At 41.3% G+C, this 15123-nt stretch overlaps 1 pseudogene; it reads left to right on the forward strand.

Moving 5' to 3' along the window:
• Nucleotides 1-6589: 6589 nt before the first annotated feature.
• On the forward strand, nucleotides 6590-13205 carry LOC119519956 (annotated as a pseudogene).
• The last annotated feature ends 1918 nt before the right edge of the window (nucleotides 13206-15123 follow it).

A 15123-nucleotide genomic window follows, 5' to 3' on the forward strand; every position in this document is an offset into this window, starting at 1 on the left:
CCACCCCTGCAGGGGGCTATTGAAATTCAAAAAGATAAGGGATCAGTGAGAAGCCAGAAGGGACAAAATGTAGGGAAAAAATTCCTTTTTTGGAGTCTGGGAATGGGTGCCTGCTTTTACGTGCCCCCACTTCTCAGAGCCCAGCCCTTCTTTAGCACCCCAGCTCCCAGAATTAATTAATTAATTTGTTAATTAATTCTGCAGTTGAGGCTGGGTTGAGCCTCCCTTCTTGCCCGCAGCAGATTGCTGTTTTTTGGTTTTTTTTTCCCCCCTTTCAGGGAGCTGGCTGCAAGACAGTCTGTGAGGTCTGGGTGGGGAGGGGCCCCAGACCCCTAGTCGGGGAACTTACAATGTTCTCTGTGATCTCAGCTTTTCCTCCAATTCCAAATTTGCATCTGATGTGTGACTGGTTACTGGAGAACCCAAAAACAGTTTCATATAGTTCTTGGGTAATTGTCAGCTGCTCTGGGGAAGAGATGAAATTCTGCTCCTCACCATTCTGCCATCTTCCCTAATTACTTCTCTATAAGTTTTTATGTAGACCTTTATTCCATTTTTCTAAATACAAAGAAAACCCTAGATCTCTATTTTCTTTAATATTTTAAAATATTTACCAAACTTTCTTCGATGGTCACATATACTTTTTTCTATAACTGAATTCTATTAAATATTTCCTTTGTTCTAAAAATTGTGTGAAGTGTCATTTTCTATTTTTAGCTGTTTTTTAATAAATAAGGTTAATCAAAAGTAGATGTGAAACACCAGTGAATATTTTCATAACAAAACACATTGTGTATTCAATATTTTGCAAGACTGTAATAATTCTGATAATGGTGATGGCCACAAATTATCAATACTGCATTAAGTATTTCACATTCATCCTATCATTTAATCTTTACCATAATTCTATGTATTTAGAATTATTATTTTTACTTTACAGTTAAGGAAACTGAGACTTAAACTTTCAGTTACTTGTCAAGAGAAATCCTGCTAAAAACCTAGGGCATCTAGAATCTAAACCATGGTATCTGACCTTTGGATTGTCCAGTCGAACGTGGCACTCTTCATGGCTCTGCTAAATTTCTTTGCATTCTACAGAATAAATGGAACAACCTCTGAAAGTGCTCTTCATAGTAAAATTTTCCAAAATTGGAACATACATGGGTATTTCTATGATACATTTTGAAAATTGACACCATATTTTTTTCATAATAATTGCCCTTAAAAGCACCTATATTTAGACAACAGATATGACATATATTTCATGGCTTCTAAATACTATGCCAATTTCTAAACATATTCTTGGAAATATTCTAGAACAGGTGCAGTGACATAGAGGATGTTTTGACAGAAATGCAAATTAAGTGAAGGGTGTTAATATTTTTAGAGAGAGATCATGTAAATACCCAATAGGAAAGAAAGAAAAGAAAACACTGAATGTTCACTATCACTGTTACATCAATTACCTGGTGCGTCTCTCTTCTGCAAGATTCTAAAAAGAGCATTTTTCGCTTCTTTGTCCTGAAGACTATAAATGAGTGGATTCAGTATAGGGATCACCATAGTATAAAACACAGAGGCCACTTGATCCTTTCCCAAGGAGTAGGACTGCTGTGGTTTTAAATAAGTAAAAATTGTAGTGCTGTAATAGATGGTGACTCCCAGGAGGTGGGAGGCACAAGTAGAGAAGGCTCTGTGCTTTCCTGAAGTGGAATTAACTTTCAGGATAGTAGGGGTATGAAGCTGGAGATCCAGGAGAATTATCAGTATCATCCCTGCATTCCCTAGCACAGTAAGCAGGTATATGAAGAGGAGTACCATAAAGAGTATCCGCTGGATCTCTTCAGAGTCTGTCAATCCCATAAGGATGAAGTCAGGCACATTTGTGTTATTCTTGTTTCCCATAGTGTTCAACCTTTGTAAATTGTTGAGAAATCAAAGGTGAAACTAGGCATGAAAGACTTCAAAAAGTATTTATGTTTATATGAATGATCCTGCATTTTTAACAATTAGTTTCATAGCCTAAAATTTATAATAGTTTGCAAAATGTGACTAGAAAATTCATACTTTGCCAAATATAAATTAGGTATAAAAATCATTTGCATTTTATATAATAAAAACTCATATATGTTGAATAATTAGAATGAACCTTATTGTTATGTATGCTTCTTTTCATTAACACATTTATCCAGATGAAAATATTATTTCATAAGTATTGTTATTGTATCCATTTTTTAGACGAGAAAAACATTAAGTAACTTATCCAGAGTCATAATCATTGTGTTGGCTCTATGATTTTACAAAACTTGCTTGAATTCAGACAGCATATTAATCATGCTGGATTCCTCTTTATAATTACTGTCAGAAAAAAATAGTTATAAATATGTAATAAATCATGATAGTTTTAAAGCATCATTTTCTGTTCTTTTGAATCCAATATTATGTAACACCAATGACAGGAAAGAAATTAAACCCTTGGCCTTTTTGCTGGGTGTATTAATATTATATAACACACATTAATACTAATTTTCAAAAGATATATGTTTTTAACTTGTTTATTTAAAATCAAATTTCTTCCAAAATTAAATTTTAATATATGTACATTGCAGGTATATTCTAATCCCACAAATTCTATATTACCTTTTCCAAAAATCCTGGTATTATTTAGGTAGGACTTAAATGTTATGTCTATGGATATGGACATTCTTCTAATATCCTCATTTTATTTGATCAAATGTAAAACCTTATACCTTTAAGAATAGCACTTACCCTGAGCCAAAGGTGAAAAACTTTTTCAAGTAAGACATGTCTAAAAAAATATGTCAGCCTCAAATTATTCCCACATACTCAATATGTAAACCATTTAAGGAACTGAAATTTTCTATGATATAATATTTTTCTTTGAGATAAGTTATTTTTTTATATTTTGTACATGCATTTTTGTTTTATTCTGAGGTAAAATAAATCAACCCCCAAATTTTGTGCAGATCCTGGTGAAATGAAAATTTTCCCTGAAATCATGTCTCCCAAGTATACCAAAGAGCTTCTATGAACAAAAGCAGAGTAGCGTATTCCTCGTCTTTCCCCCTGCTAATACCAAGGCACCACTTATATTGAGGATTGCTGATTATGCCCCTTTCAGCTGTCTCTGGGACCAGTTTCTAAGGAGAGTACTTGGCATGTTTCCAAAGACTAATGTATCATTGTTAAGTTTGAACCAGATAATTCCTTCTCTCTTAGAAGACACATAATTTTGACAATTTTTTTTGGCATTCTTTCAAGATTCTGTGATATTTGACTAGGTAAAAGAGAAGGTATTTTTTAGAGAAATGCTTAATTACTCTGGGACTGAAAGACCAGATCATTAGCCACCAGGGATAGAATAACACATTTTTCATCATAAAATGTATTTATATTTAAAAGTGTGACACCATCATGGGAGTAAGCATATGCTCATTACACAAAAATTAGAATACAGAAAAATTGAAAGAAGAAAATGAAAATCATTCATAACCGTTGTTAACCTTGAAATATTTTTTCCAATCATCTTCCTTTAGTCATAGCTAATTATTTATATGTACACTTATGTGGTCACATAAGTTTTATCATGCTATATTTTCATAACATCCAGATTTTATGACTATTTATAATACAACTTGATCTAAGTTATATTAGAGTTTTGTAAAACTCATAATTTCATACTTTTTGCATAGGCTGGTGCCCCATAACTGTTCTTTAGGAGTATGTAACAGCAGATGAATGGGCATTTTTGAAGCATCACAAGGAAAACACATTTTAGTTTCTCCATTCATGTTTGGCAGTTTCAGCTAATTCATTGACACAGCAGATGTACTGCTTCATTCATCAAAAAAAAAAAAGTTCCTGCAACTTATTTTATTTTTTAGTGTTCTTTGCTAATATTTTATTAAAATAAACAAGAAAGAAAAGAAGTAAAGAAAGTTGCTGACCTATGAAACAATTTGTAATTCATGGCCAGAAGCTCACATCCTCCCTATATAATCAAGTTAAATGCTTTCTTGTGAATCTTGCAAATATTAATGTTGTTGAATTAAATATTCATGTAGATTTGGCAGTAACTCTTCCAAGAAAAACTGTTTTAACTCCAAAATTTCAGGCGGTAATTTGTTAGTAAGGATAAAGTAGTAACAAAATAATGTATTTTATATTTGGTGAATTTTTGGAAGTACAATTCTTGTACTCATCAAAAATTTAGTGATAATATGCCAGGCTTAAGTGGAGATTAAATAACCAAAATCAATTTATTTCACAATAGGTGACCTTAGAGTTTGAGCCAAATGAGAGATTAATGGAGATTTTCTATGTAAATTCCATCTCAATAGGGACAGGTTATAAAAATCACCAGAAGTGATTTTCTGTTTGTTTTTCTTAACCCAGCATTGAAATTATTTTTTATAGACATTGGATGAAATGTTGAGTAACAGAAGTAAAGGCTGAAGAAAGAATAATTCACAAAACTAATTTTATGACTGATCAATTTTTCTGAATCTTTATTGCTGAGATTCCAATAGGTCAACGCTACTAGTAACATCATATTGGCAGAAGATTGGAGTGAGAAACAAAGGATATATGGCTTCTTTGTCTTAGATTTCAACACAATTTGCTCTTTAACCCCCCAAAAATTCATTGCAATTATGTATTTAAAATCTATGACTGCATTTAGTACTGTCAAATATTTATGTGTTTTGAAGCTCTGTTAAGGATTTTTATATCTTTCTGAAAATTTGGCTCTATTGTTATTATACAGTGACCTTTATATCTCTGTAATAGAGAGGTCTACTTCTTCTAACACAACTATGTTTTCACAATAATTTAGTGTTTTTATATGTTTGTATTCACAAGGTATATATTTATACATCTTTTAATTTGAACCAGTTTCTTGTGGATATCACATACCTGAGTTTATTTTTAATTGAATAAATTACTCTGTCTTTTAATTGGAGTCTTTCATTTATTTAATTTTAAAATAATTGTTGATGTATTATTTTCAATTTTTGTCACCCATTTTTGGATTTCTGACCTTTCTCTTCTGGCTTCCTTTGGGTTAATGAAATATTTAATATTAATTTTTTTCTCTCTATTGGATTGTTTCCACCATACCTCATTTAACTATATTGCCAGTGATTTCACCAGAGGATAAAATTAGCATCATTGACTTATTTCAGTTCACTTTAAATTATTTTGTAGCCTCCAGTCATTCAAGATGACAACATAGACACTACAAGTTTCCATCTGCCCACAGAATCTTTGAAAAACTAAACAGATTTGGCAGATCCACCTACTCAAACCTCCAGAAAACAGTTAAAAGATAGCTGTAACTGGGAAAGTGCTTAATAAAGAAAATGCAGCTTGGTACTGTAGGAGAAGCTAGCCTCACCCACCATGCACTCTAAGGCACTGTTAGGAGTACACATGCATTCCCATTGTTGGGCCCTGGCTCTGTTCTTGATGAAGAAGAGCATCTTCTATGTGCATCTGAGATACATATATTTGGTTCCCACCCATACAGAGGCAATCTGTAAGACTAATCCAAAACACTTATCTGTGAATTGCTTTCCAAGCATTTTCACTGCACACTGAAGAAGCTCTTGGACAGTTGAAACACTGGAAGAAACAACCATGAAGGAGGGCTGGAGCAGTGGATCACTGGTTTTAAGACACACAATACAAGGCTATGGAACTTGAAGGGGCATTCATTTGTCAATCAACAGGGGAAACTATAAGACCACAAGCACCTCTGCAGGACAAAACACAGGCTCAGTAAAGAAGGAAAGGATCCCACACTTTGTCACAGTCTGATATTCTTGACCTTGAATTTCCTATTTGCCTTGGGTTAATCTGCTTGATTAGTGGGCTAAATTCTGAAGGGGAGCATCATACAAAACAGCCAAATTTTGAAGACAGTGAAAGATGTGATTTGCAGTGGTTTGTATGTTTTTTAGCTCCTATCAGTCAAGGAAATATGTGTCATACCACTAGCTGGATATAAATTTATGCAACAGACAGCTCAGGAACTAAATCTTATAATTAAAACATTAAAATATTAATATGTACAGTGAGTGACAAAAGTTTCTAAGAATAACAGATAAACAGAAATAATGGCCCATTCAAAGGAACAGGATAAAAATTCAGAAACTATCAATTTAAAAACCAGACTTTGGACATACTGGTCAAAGACTTTAAAAAAAATCCTCAATATTCTCAAGCAGAAAAAGGAAAACTCAAAGAAAGAATTAAAGGATATCATAAAACAATGAATGAACAGTAAGAGAATCACAATAAAGAGATAGAAATTTAAAAGGAACCATACAAAAATACCATGGGTGAAGGGCACAGTAAGAAATAAGAAATTCCCTAGAGGGTTTCAAGAGCAGATTAGAGCTGGCAGAATAAAGAACAAGTGAACTATAAGATAAGACATAAGAAATGATTTGATATAAGGAGAAAAAGTAAAAACAATTAAAAGAAATGAACAGAGACTAAAAGAACTGTGGTACACCATCAAACATAATAATATATGCCCAATGGGAGTCTCAGAAGAAGAAAGAGAATGGATCAGAAACAATATTCAAAGACATATGGCAGGTACTAATATGGTGGCATCCATGCACCATCTCAAAGCTGGACACAGGTGTTAGTGAGGGCCCAAGCTGGGCAACGGGGTGGACTGGGAGTGAGGAAACACCTGTCAACCAGTGGGTGGACACATGCTGGGATCTGATGCCAGATTTGGATCCCCAGTGGGGAGAGGATTATTGTAGACATTTTGGTGCCTGGCCCCAAGGAGCTGGAGCCAGTGAGGGAAGCAAATAAGCAACATGTAAGATGTCAGAAATGCTTAGAACTTGGGCATTGGACTTATGAATGCACAGGAAAAAGAAAATACCTACACAGGCCTTCAACAACAGCAGAACTAAAGAAAGCTTTAAAAGAATAAGAAAAGAGATTATTATTACAACAAAGCATTGGAGAAACTAATGTAAAATAAAAGACCGAGAGAAAAAGGTCTAAGAGTGTAACCAGTTCCAGTATCAATGGCAGTGACAGTTCAGCTGGTGATTGTTCATCAGAAAGTAAAGAAACATCTACCTCATCTTCCTCAGAGGATAGTGACACTGATGAAAGCTCTTCTAGTCCATCATCTTCAGCTTCCTCCACAAGCTCTTCCTCCTCCTCTGATTCAGACTCAGATTCCAGCTCCTCCGGTAGCAGTAGCAGTAGCACCAGCACAGATAGCAGCTCTGAGGATTGTGGGGAGCCGCTTTCCAGGTTAAGGCCTAGTGGACACGCCGCGACCTGCTCTAGAGTAGCCCCCGCCCATCGTTTGAGCCAAGATGGCGCCCGTATCCTGCTTCCGCATATGACGTATGAGGCAGCGGTTGCTGCTAGCCTATTGTACACGCTTACGTAGTGCCAGCACATTGGTTGTAACTATTGTACATAAGAAATTACCCGGGCTAGCCTCGGAGAGACAGCCCACAGGGAGCCGTGCCTGACGGCCGCATAGAGGTTGTTCTCCCACGGGGTATAGGGCCTCGTGTGGAATATGTAACAGAGAAAGTTTTCTTCCTGGCTCCAGTAAAAGGCTTGCATTCACTGCCATTGCGTACCTCAAGTGTCAGTTTGTCTGCGTCTCTCCCTCTTTCCCTCTGTTCTCCTTGCCGGCCGAGGACAGGACGCGCGGGACCGAGCGAGAAGGCGCCGGACAAGTGGTGGCCCGTACGGGGAACTGCAGCGGACTTCCCGCGCCTGATCAGCGCGAGAAGGTGAGTGTTTCTTTTACGTGAGAGTCAGGGCCCGTGGGTTCTCAGGCGGTCCCGGGGACTCGGAAGAGCTCTCCGAGTGGTTAAAGTACAGTGCCGACTGCAAGCATGGGGCAGTCTGGAAGTTCACCTTTGTTGGCTACTTTAAAAACCCTCCTGAAGCAGAGGGGTATCTCAGTTAAGAAAAGCTCCCTACAGAGGTTTCTCGATGATGTTGAAACTTTTGCCCCTTGGTTTCCCTCCACCGGCAGCCTCAGTCTGCCCTCTTGGCTGAAGCTTGGTCACGATATAGACCGGGCGTGGCAGACGGGCGTTTGTCTGGATCCAGTTCTAGTCCCTATATGGGAGACCGTCCGCGCGGTCCTTGAACTGGAGTCGGCTACAGGCCTAAGTCCGTCCTCCGCCTTGCAAGAGGTACGGCACGCTCTCCAAGAAACCCAGTCGGTGTCATCTGCGGCCGGCTCCCATAAAGGCAAGCAGCCAGAGTTGAGTGGTGGTAGCTCGGACACCTCTGCCTCAGAATCGGATAGCGTTGACGATGAGGGAGCGGAAGCGCCTCCATTAATTGATTGGGAGGAGCCTCCCGCCCCACCCACGCGGCCTTCCGCCCCGCCGGCTCCTGTCGCCGCGTCACAAAAAACGCCGCGGCTTCCGGTGGGCTGGTTGAGCGGTTCCGCCAAAGGACCTCGCCGAGAGCTCCCTCTAGTGGCCATGCCCAGTAAATGTAATTATCCTTTGCTGCCAGACCCGGAAACCCCGATGGGCCGGTCAGGGGAGGGGCAACCTTTGCCGTACCCCCCGCCCGAGTACACAGGCCCTCAGGACCCTTTGCCATTAGGTAGTGGTGGGAGACATTTCTGGAGATGGAACCCTTTCACAACATTTAGACCTTTTGGCATGCTGGGTGGCTACCAGCCACTTGAGCCGCAGCCAGTCTCAGAAATGTACCCGGTTATTATCAATCCCCAAGGTGGCAATCAGCACGAATCATATGATTACAAACTATTGAGGGAATTGAGGCAGGCCGTCCATCAGTATGGCCCCAATGCCCCTTATACCTTGAACATGATCGAGAACCTCTCTGCTCTAAATCATACACCCGCAGATATTTTTCAGCTAGCCCGTGCTTGCTTGCCGTCAGGCCGATTCATAGATTGGAAAGCATGGTTTGAGGAGTTAGCTGAAGAGCAGGCCGCAAGGAATGCGGCAGGGAGACGTGGCGGGTGGAATGCTGACATGCTGTTGGGGAGAGGCGCCCATGCCCAGAACCAAACGGGTTTCCCACAAGAGGTCTACGCCCAGATCTTCCGCTGTTTTGTGGGTGCCTGGAAAAAGCTAACAGGTAAGGGAGAGGCTCAGGCCTCACTCAGCAATATACACCAAGGCCCCACAGAACCATTTGCGGATTTTGTAGCCAGGATGCAAACCGCAGCTGAGAGAATCTTCTCAGATCCAGGAGTAGCAGAGACTGTGGTTAAGCAAATGATTTTTGAGCAGTGCAACAAGGAGTGCAAAGTTATCCTGGCACAAAACAGAGCAAAAAATTTGACAGAGTGGGTCAGGCTCTGTAGAGATACTGGCAGCCCTTTAACTAATGCAGGTCTAGCTGCCATGCTAGCTAGCTCCCTACAGGTGGCTACAAAAGGCCCGAGAACCTTAGGAGCAAAGTCTAACGGGTGCTATGGCTGTGGCCAATCAGGGCACTTTAAGAGAGATTGTCCCAATAGACGTCAGCCCCCTGCCACTCAACGGTTTGGCGAACCAGGTGCAGTAACCAGGCCGTGTGGCCGTTGCCACAAAGGCCCCCACCGCGCAGAAGATTGTAAATCGGTTTTCGATGCGCAGGGTAGACGCCTCTCTGGCCGCCCCGAGCAGATTCCAAAAAACGGGAAGAGGGGGTCCGCCCTTTCGACGGACCCCCTTGCATGCCATTCGACAACACAGGATCCGATCAAATTCGTGCGTCCCCCGGCTCAGCAGGACTGGACCTCTGTGCCACCTCCAGACTCGTACTAACCCCCTACATGGGTGTCCAATTGAAACATGGCATCCCCTATAACCCTCAAGGGCAAGGAATCATCGAGAGAGCGCACAGGTCGCTCAAAGACCTGCTTAGGAAACAGAAAGGGGGGATAGGTCACGGCTTGTCCCCAAAGGCTCAATTGTCTATAGCCTTATTTACATACAATTTTTTAAATGAAAATTCACAGGGAGTGACACCTGCCCTGCAACACACCACCCCGAGTCCTCAGCATAGAGATCTAGTCCGTTGGAAGGATGTCCTGTCGGGGCAGTGGCAAGGCCCTGACCCCGTGCTCAGCTGGGCCAGAGGCTCTGTTTGTGTCTTCCCACAGGAACCAGGACGTCAACCGGTGTGGGTTCCGGAGAGATTGGTGAGAACCGTATCAACGCCCGAGAGCGCTGAGAAGCTGCAGCCTGACCAATTGGGGAACCCCCAACAGGACACAAGAGACCCAACCTTCAACGCTGGTGACGACCAGCAAGATGACCAGCAAGATGATGAGAATGATCCTGACCGCCTCCCCGTCGTCCAGGGGGAGGACCGGTGATCCCAACCCCTATTCCCCTATAAATACCCTCCTGATTTGTTTTCTCTTTCTCAGCAGTGTTGCAGTGGTTCAGGGAGAAGATCAATTCCTCTGGGGCCTCTGGCACCATCCCCCGACGCTAGCTCCCTTTTCTGCGGGGTCCCCCGCCTCTCCTCAGTTCTTCACTCCTAATTTAACTCTTAGCCTCCATCATCTACCTTTGCCTGCCAATGTTTCCTCCATAACCTTCAACGAGACCTTTCCTCTAACCGATGATACGCTGATCCTTTCATTTGCTAATCGCTCTATAGCTAATTGTTCCTGCGCAAACAGCACAAGTACTGCCTGTGATACCCATTGCACTCAGGTGACTTTTGGAGTCTTGCTAGAATTTCTTAATACCTCGGCTGGCTATCAACAGGATTGTGAGGGGTTGCTTAACAAAAATGAGACGAAAAGATGCCTCAAGTTTTCTGGGTTTAGACCAACAGTCCTTAACTGCTCTCGAGATCCTGATGCCCCGCAGCCTCCTTTCTCCCCTTGCGCGCATGATCTGCACAGGAAAACCACTCTGGGGGACTTCTCTTGGCACAGCTGTATGCCCGTGAGGCACCCATTCCTCTTAAGTGAGGACTGGTGGCTCTGGTCCGTGCGCCCTCACATACGTAATTTCACAGCCATAAGCAAGATCCGAAACTATACTGAGGCATCGGCGTGGGGTACCGTAAACCAATGTCGAGAACCGCTAATCGACCCCATAGCCTCCCGTATCCAAACCTTCGCTCAGCATTTGGCCTGCAACCCCCTGGGGGCATGTCTGGACCTGCGCTATTTCATGCTATTGAATGGTACCCTTACCAACACGTCAACCGACGCGACGGGTAACTCTACCTCTGCCAATTGTTCTTTTTCGGGTGCAGAGGGAACATATGCTGATAAGAATTGTTCCTTCCCTTTGCACAGGCAGGTTTGTGTGCTCCCTCCCTTCGCCTTTCTACTCTCTACAGAGCCTACCTTCAACTGCTCCAGAGTCCCCTGTACCCTGTCTGAATGCTGGAACGGATTCCCTCCCTACGCCATCCTAACCTACCGTCCCAGCTATGTTTGGGTCCCAGTCAACACCACTGATTGGGTAGGCCCTATTACCCAGGTTGTGTCAACGGAAAACTTTCCGTTTTCTGGACCTTTTAATCCCTCCCTTAACAGGAAACCAAGAAGTGTCAAAAGCTGGCTGTGGAACCTCGGCGGCATCGTCGCTTCAGTGTTCGTCCCAGCAGTGGGGAATGCGGTGCTTCAAGCCTGGACAACGGAGCAGATCGCCCTGACGATGGAAACAGTCAACACTTTAGCCAATGCCACCCGGGACGCGTTGCACGCCCACAATCTAATGTTAGAGTTGAATTCGCAAGCAATCCAGAAAATGCAAAGTGAAATACAGGAACTTGGACAGGAGATAGATGGGCTCTGGAAAACAGTCGAGCAACTGTGTGACACCCGATGGATCCTTTTCAGACTTTGCGTCACTCCGGTCAGGGCCAATGTAACTGCTAACACCCACAAAGTCTCTGACTGGCTTAAAAATACTTATCTGCCAACTTTTACCAATCTTACCCAGCAGGTGGACGTCAGCCTGGACAAGATTGGGACCGTTAAGTTGACCCCCGTTAAGTTCAACCTTGTCAGTCTGGTAACTGACCTGTGGAACCGAGTTACCTCCTGGTTTTCATGGCCCAATCTGACCACTTGGGTTCTCCTCGCTATAGGGATGTTGGTGGGTTTAGTAATCGTCAAATGCCTGTTAGAACGCTTGTTTCAAGCACAGCAGCAACTGCGCGTTACCACTATGATGGCTATGTCTTCAACCTATAGTACTTCTGACAGTAGCTTCTATACTGATCGATCCCCGTCCCGGCCACTCGGGGTGGGGCGCTCTGGGGCCAGGTTCGCGGCAAAGTCCATGGCCGTATCCCGGATATAACATACAACTCCAGCAGTCTTGATTTTTGTCTCAGGCGAGTCTCTTAGGCGGAGTCCCAGTTGTGGCCAGACTGGACTCTGGCCATTGCACAGAGACGCCTAGTGACGCCTTTGACGCTGGTTGCCACTCTCCTGCCCCAACCGTCTTTCCCCAGTTACGAGACAAAGTACTGTAGGGAGAGTCACGTTGTTTCCAGCTCATGGGCTCTCTGGTCTCTATATGAGGTAAGCATTCTGGTCGGTGCCAGAGGTTCCGCCGTAAAATGGCAGGGGCCTAGTCCAGACTCCCCAAAGCACCAAAACATGTAGTGGGTCACTCAGGCCCACGGGAGTACACTCATCAATGGAGACACTGGGTTGAAATATATAAAAAAGGGGGAGATGTGGGGAGCCGCTTTCCGGGTTAAGGCCTAGTGGACACACCGCGACCTGCTCTAGAGTAGCCCCCGCCCATCGTTTGAGCCAAGATGGCGCCCGTATCCTGCTTCCGCATATGACGTATGAGGCAGCGGTTGCTGCTAGCCTATTGTACACGCTTACGTAGTGCCAGCACATTGGTTGTAACTATTGTACATAAGAAATTACCCGGGCTAGCCTCGGAGAGACAGCCCACAGGGAGCCGTGCCTGACGGCCGCATAGAGGTTCTTCTCCCACGGGGTATAGGGCCTCGTGTGGAATATGTAACAGAGAAAGTTTTCTTCCTGGCTCCAGTAAAAGGCTTGCATTCACTGCCATTGCGTACCTCAAGTGTCAGTTTGTCTGCGTCTCTCCCTCTTTCCCTCTGTTCTCCTTGCCGGCCGAGGACAGGACGCGCGGGACCGAGCGAGAAGGCGCCGGACAGAGGATGAACCACCAAAGAAGAAGGAAAGGAAATAGAATTGTTCCATTCATATTTGACTTATGGAATGAAAACATTAAAGTGATTCTCTAAAGGAAATTTAAAATATGTTAAGGCCAAAAAAGTTAACTGGTCATACTTTCTAAAGCCCAAAAGTTTCTAAATGTTTTATGTTGTAAGAGCATTATAAGTATTAATAATGGATCACATATATAAAGACTTTTAGTTTAAGGGAAACTTTGTTTTGCTTTTTATCTTTAAAATATAGCTCTAAAATCAAAGTGGAAATCCAGTAAATCTGTTTTGTGATGAAACTTACCTTTTTTATCCCTATGAAATAATGCCATATTTTGTTATATGTTAATGGTGTGTATCTATCAGACATTTTTTCAGAATAATGCATTTCTAATGCTTTTGGCTATGTGTTATTCTGTGAGTCTTAATACCTTGCTATTATAAGGTTATCTACTGTTGATAAATATGCTCTATTTTTATGTTTACATTTCAAAAGTTTTTCTGACTTCTAATTCTAAATGAAAAGTTCAAGGAACTTCTTATATACATGTCATTGGAATGGCACCAGTTTCACACTGCTTGCTGTATCATTCATTATCTTCTGGTTCCTTATGTTCTCAGAGTCACACTTGTCTGAGGAAAATCATTGTAGAGTAACCTCAAAAAGAGCAAAATTCAGAAACTACTGGGGAGTCTAATCTTGATGTCTTTTGATAATGTCAGTATATCAGAAAAGAAGGCAACCACGTAAAAAGCTATCTTAAGTAAAAGTGATATAAACATCTTTAAGTAATGGCATGCTATAAAATGTACCATTAAAAGGAAAAAAGAGGTAGGAGGAAGAGGAAATTTTTGCAGAAAATTAAGGCAGTGTTGGTTGCCTTTTATTAAAAAGAGTTTTTTGTCTTTCATAAAGATTACCTTTTGCCATTTCTGCAATTACTGTATGGCAGTGTATATGGTAACTGGTCACATATGACAATCTACTGCATAAATATGAATGACTTGGATTAAATCTGGTGTGTTTGCATAGCCTACACACAACTGAAATCTAGCATAAAAGTCAGGTTTAAAAGGAAATAATGCACAATATTTCTTAAAAGTAAAATACTTCATGGTGATGAGAAAGTTTGGTTTCACATCACATTATTCTGTGATGTCTTTTAAACTTTTGGGAAAGTTGTATCATTTGTAGAAAAATCTTGGTTTTTGTTCAATATTGTAAAAACTATGAGTGTTGTCTTTTATATTTTATGATAAAATAGAAGAAAATTACTTTTGAAGAAAATGGGCTTCTATTTAACCTTGAAATAGATGAATGTTGTGAGTTTAAGCTTAAGGAGCCTGTAACTATTTGTAAAGTTTATAGAACTATCTGCTTTCAATAATTGCAAATAAACTCAAATGTCATTTAAAAGAATCCATACAGAACGTATCATTTGACAGGTAAATTTTATAAATTAATAATCAAACTTACTTTACAATATTTTTAGTCTGTAAGGGTAATTTTGGCAGTTAAAGAACTTAGAAGAGGAAAAACATGCACATATATGAAATACTTGAAGTTAATAAAACTCACAGTTTGTGAAAAAAAAAGACATGTGGCAGAAAACTTCCCAAATTTAATGAAGACATGAATGCATGCATTCAAGAAAGCCAATAAACAAACACAGAATAAACTTGTAGAGAACTATGTCCAGATACACTGAAGTCAAATTGCCAAATTTTGAGGAAAAGAAGGGTTCTGAAAGGTGCGGGAAAAGAGCAACATGCTATGTGAAATGAAATGCAGATTTCTCTTCAGAACTATTGAGGGAAAAAGTCACTGGGACAAAATGTTTTATATGCTGAAAGAAAAGAATTGCCAAACAAGGATTTTATATCCAACAAGACTATCTTAAAAATGAGGGAGAGATTAAGACAAGCCCAGGTAAAAGATTA

Source organism: Choloepus didactylus, chromosome 24, assembly GCF_015220235.1.
Source record: "Choloepus didactylus isolate mChoDid1 chromosome 24, mChoDid1.pri, whole genome shotgun sequence".
Lineage (NCBI taxonomy): Eukaryota > Metazoa > Chordata > Mammalia > Pilosa > Megalonychidae > Choloepus > Choloepus didactylus.